The sequence below is a fragment of the Panulirus ornatus genome, chromosome 31, assembly GCF_036320965.1.
Source record: "Panulirus ornatus isolate Po-2019 chromosome 31, ASM3632096v1, whole genome shotgun sequence".
Taxonomy (NCBI): domain Eukaryota; kingdom Metazoa; phylum Arthropoda; class Malacostraca; order Decapoda; family Palinuridae; genus Panulirus; species Panulirus ornatus.
In genome coordinates, this window is record NC_092254.1 from 17,083,214 (window position 1) to 17,089,213 (window position 6,000).

A 6,000-nucleotide genomic window follows, 5' to 3' on the forward strand; every position below is an offset into this window, starting at 1 on the left:
CTAACCTTTTGCCATTCTTTATTCAATATCTCCTGATGCTTCTTCACACAAATCTCTCCAAGCTCACTTACTCCCACCACTCTCTTCTCCCCAGAATTGTCTCTTCTTTTCTGAAAATCTCTACAAATCTTCATCTTCGCCTCCACAAGATAATGATCAGACATACCTCCAGTGGCACCTCTCAGCACATTAACATCCAAAAGTCTCTATTTCTCGCGCCTATCAATTAGCACATAATCCAATAACGCTATCTGACCATCTCTCCTACTCACATACGCATACTTATATATATCTCTCTTTTTAAACCAGGTATTCCCAATCACCAGTCCTTTTTAGCAACCAAATCCACAAGTTCTTCACCATTTCCATTTACAACACTCAACACCCCATGTACGCCAATTATACCCTCAACTGCTACATTAATCACCTTTGCATTCAAATCACCCATCAATATAACCCGATCTCGTGCATCAAAACTGCTAATACACTCACTGAACTGCCCCCCAAAGACATGCCTCTCATGATCTTTCTTCTCATGCCCAGGTGCATAAGCAACAATAATCACCTATCTCTTTCTCCACACATTATTCGTTGCTCTCAGAACCTTCGCCCCCTCCCCCACCCTGTGACTCACCTCCACTTCCATGGTTCCATTCGTTGCAAAGTTCACACCCAGATATACTCCCACAACTCCTGCCTCAGGTGTAGTGCCACTCCTTCCTTACCTCTTGTCCTCTAACCAACCCTTGACTTTACTCCCTAGACATTCCCAAACCACTCTTCCCCTTTACCCTTGAGTTTCAGCGAGGTAGCGCCAGGAAAACAGATGTAAAAGGCCACATTCGTTCACACTCAGTCTGTAGCTGCCATGTATAATTCACCAAAACCACAGCTTCCTATCCACATCTAGGCCCAACAGACCTTTTCATTGTTTACCCCAGACGTTTCACACGCCCTGGTTCAGTCCCTTGACAGCAGGTCGTCCCCGGTATACCACATTGTTCCAATTTACTCTTTTCCTTCCACGTCTCTCACCCTCCTGTTTGTTCAGGCCCTAATCGCTCAAAATCTTTTTCACTCCATCCTTCCACCTCCAATTTGGGCTCCTACTTCTCGTTCCCTCCACCTCTGACACATATATCCTCTTTGTCAATCCCTCCTCATTCATTTTCTCCATGAGACCAAACCATTTCAATACTCCCTCTTCTGTTCTCTCAACCACACTCTTTTTACATCAACGCATATCTTACCCTTTCATTACTTACTCGATCAAACCACTTCACACTACATACATATTTTCCTCAATCTTTTCATTTCTAACACTTCCACCCTCCTCTGTACAACCTTATCTATAGCTCACGCCTCGAAACCATATGATGTTGTTGGATCTAGTATTCCTTCAAACATATCCATTCTTGCTTTCCGATATAGCGTTCTCTCCCTCCACACATTCTTCATCGCTCCCTGAAGATTCGCCCCCTCCTCCACCCTGTGACTCATTTCCACTTCCATGGTTCCATTCGTTGAAAAGTCCACACCCAGATATATAAAACACTTCACTTCCCTCAATTTTTCTCCATTCAAACTTACATTCCAACTAACTTGTCCCTCAACCCTGCTATACCTAATAACCTTGCTCTTATTCACATGTACTCTCAACTTTCTCCTTTCATACACTTTTCCAAACTCAGTCACTAACTTCTGCAGTTTCTTACTCGAATCAGCCATCAGTGCTGTACCATCGGTGAACAACAACTGACTCACTTCCCAAGCCCTCTCATCCCCAACAGACTGCATACTCGCCCCTCTCTAAAACTCTTGCATTCATCTCCCTAACAACCCCATCCATAAACAAATTAAACAACCGTGGACACATCAAGCACCCCTGCCGCGAACCGACCTTCATTGGCAACTAATCACTCTCCCTTCTTTTTACTTGTACACATGCCTTACTTCTTTGTTAAACGAATTTCACTTCATTTAGCTACTTACCTCCCACGCCATATACTACTAAGGCCTTCTACAAAACATCTCTATTAACTCTATCATATGCCTTCTCCGGATCCATAAATTCCACATAGAAATCAATCTGTTTTTCTAAGTATTTCTCACATACATTTTTCAAAGCAAACACCTGATGTACGCATCCTCTACCTCTTCTGAAACCACACTGCTCTTCCCCAGCCTGATGCCTTCACTCTCCCAATCAATACCCTCCCATACAATTTCCCAAGAATATTCTGTAATTTGAACACTCATCCTTTACCCCCTTTGCCTTTGTACAATGGCACTATGCATGCATTCCGCCAATCCTCAGGCACTTCACCATGAGCCATACGTACACTGAATATCCTCACCAAGCAGTCAACAACCCTGTCACCCCCTTTGTGATAAATCCACAGCAGTACCATCCAAACCCGCCGCCTTGCCGGCTTTCATCTTTCGCAAAGCTTTCACTACCTCTTCTCTCTTAAGGAAACCATTCTCCCTGACCCTCGCACTTCGCGCACCACCCTGACCAAACCACCCTACCTCCACCACTCTATCATCACATTTTACAAGTCTTTAGATTACTTACTTCATCTTACTCCATACTATCTGTTATCAGTTCCCCCCTTTGCCCCTGTCACCAATGTTCCCATTTGTTCTCTTCTGTCTCGCACGTTATTTCCCTCCTCGTAAAACATCATTTTATTCTCCCTAAAGTTGAAGGTATGGGTTAATTGTACCACAGTGATCTCCGTAAGAGGAAAGGTGAACATATGGGTTTGGCGATTGTTATCTTAGATATACAGGCTTGTCTATATATATAGGCTTGTTATCCTAGAAATGCAGGCTTTTTATCCTAAATATACAGGTTTGTTATCCTAGATATACAGGCTTATTATCCTAGATATACAGGCTTCTTTTCCTAAATATACAGGCATATTATCCTAGATATACAGGCTTGTTATCCTAGATATACAGGCCTATTATCCTAGATATACAGGCTTGTTATCCTAGATATACAGGCTTATTATCCTAAATATACAGGCTTCTCATCCTAGACATACAGGCTTATTATCCTAGATATACAGGCTTATTATCCTAGATATACAGGCTTATTATCCTAGATAAACAGGCTTGTTATCGTAGATATACAGGCTTGTTTCCTAGATATACAGGCTTTTTATCCTAGATATACAGGCTTGTTATCATAGATAAACAGGCTTGTTATCCTAGATATACAGGCTTGTTATCCTAGATATACAGGCTTCTTATCCTAGATATACAGGCATGTAATCCGAGATACAGGCTTGTTATCGTATATATACAGGCTTGTTATCCTAGATATACGGGTTTATTATCTTAGATATACAGGCTTGTTATCCTAGATATACAGGCTTGTTATCCTAGATATACAAGCTCGTTATCCTATACATACAGGCTTCTTATCCTAGATATACAGGCTTCTTATCCGAGATATACAGGCTTGTTATCCTAGATATACAGGCTTATTATCCTAGACATACAGGCTTGTTATCGTAGATATACAGGCTTCTTATCCTAGATATACAGGCTTGTTATCGTAGATATACAGGCTTGTTATCCTAGATATACAGGCTTGTTATCCTAGACATACAGGCTTGTTATCGTAGATATACAGGCTTCTTATCCTAGATATACAGGCTTGTTATCGTAGATATACAGGCTTCTTATCCTAGATATACAGGCTTCTTATCCTAGATATACAGGCTTCTTATCCTAGATATACAGGCTTCTTATCCCAGATAAACAGGCTTGTTATCGTAGATATACAGGCTTCTTATCCGAGATATACAGGCTTGTTATCCTAGATATACAGGCTTATTATCCTAGACATACAGGCTTGTTATCGTAGATATACAGGCTTCTTATCCTAGATATACAGGCTTGTTATCGTAGATATACAGGCTTGTTATCGTAGATATACAGGCTTCTTATCCTAGATATACAGGCTTGTTATCCTAGATAAACAGGCTCGTTATCGTAGATACATCGGCTTGTTATCCTAGATATACAGGCTTATTATCCTAGATATACAGGCTTATTATCCTAGATATACCGGCTTGTTATCCTAGATATACAGGCTTGTTATCCTAGATAAACAGGCTTCTTATCGTAGATATACAGGCTTGTTTTACTAGATATACAGGCTTCTTATCCTAGATATACAGGCTTCTTATCCTAGATAAACAGGCTTGTTATCGTAGATATACAGGCTTGTTATCCTAGATATACAGGCTTTTTATCCTAGATATACAGGCTTGTTATCCTAGATAAACAGGCTTGTTATCGTATATATAAAGGCTTTTTATCCTAGATATACGGGCTCATTATCCTAGATATACAGGCTTGTTATCCTAGATATACAGGCTTCTTATCCTAGATATACAGGCTTCTTATCCTAAATATACAGGCTTGTTATCCAGATAAACAGGCTTGTTATCGTAGATATACAGGCTTCTTATCCTAGATAAACAGGCTTGTTATGCTAGATATACAGGATTATTATCCTAGAAATACAGGCTTGTTATCCTAGATATACAGGCTTCTTTTCCTAGGTATACAGGCTCATTATCCTAGATAAATAGGCTCCTTATCGTAGATATACAGGCTTGTTATCGTAGATATACAGGCTTATTATCCTAGATATACAGGCATATTATCCTAGATATACAGGCTTGTTATCCTAGATATACAGGCTTCTTTTCCTAGATATACAGGCTCATTATCCTAGATAAATAGGCTCCTTATCGTAGATATACAGGCTTGTTATCGTAGATATACAGGCTTATTATCCTAGATATACAGGCATATTATCCTAGATATACAGGCTTGTTATCCTAGGTATACAGGCTTGTTATCCTAGATAAACAGGCTTGTTATCGTAGATATACAGGCTTGTTTTCCTAGATATACAGGCTTCTTATCCTAGATATACAGGCTTGTTATCCTAGATAAACAGGGTTGTTATCGTAGATATACAGGCTTGTTATCCTAGATAAACAGGGTTGTTATCGTAGATATACAGGCTTGTTATCCAAGACAAACAGGCTTGTTATCGTAGATATACAGGCTTGTTATCCTAGATATGCAGGCTTCTTATCCTAGATATACAGGCTTGTTATCCTAGATATACAGGCTTGTTATCCTAGATATACAGGCTTGTTATCCTAGATAAACAGGCTTGTTATCCTAGATATACAGGCTTGTTATCCTAGATATACAGGCTTGTTATCCTAGATAAACAGGCTTGTTATCGTAGATATACAGGCTTGTTATCCTAGATATACAGGCTTGTTATCCTAGATATACAGGCTTCTTATCCTAGATATACAGGCTTGTTATCGTAGATATACAGGCTTCTTATCCTAGATATACAGGCTTGTTATCCTACTAGGTATACAGGCTTGTTATCCTAGATATACAGGCTTGTTATCCTAGATATACAGGCTTCTTATCCTAGATATACAGGCTTGCTATCCTAGATAAACAGGCTTGTTATCGTAGATATACAGGCTTGTTATCCTAGATATACAGGCTTATTATCCTAGATATACAGGCTTGTTATCCTAGATAAACACGCTTGTTATCGTAGATATACAGGCTTGTTATCTTAGATATACAGGCTTGTTATCGTAGATATACAGGCTTGTTATCCTAGATATACAGGCTTATTATCCTAGATATACAGGCTTGTTATCCTAGATAAACACGCTTGTTATCGTAGATATACAGGCTTGTTATCCTAGATATACAGGCTTGTTATCGTAGATATACAGGCTTATTATCGTAGATAAACATACTTATTATCGTAGATAAACTAGCTTGTTATAGTAGATAAACAGGCTAATTATAGTAGAAAAACAGGATTATTATAATAGATGAACAGACTTACCATCGTAGATAAACAGACGAGTTACTGTAGATAAACAGGGTTATTATCGTTGGTAAACAAGCTTGTTATTGATAATTGAT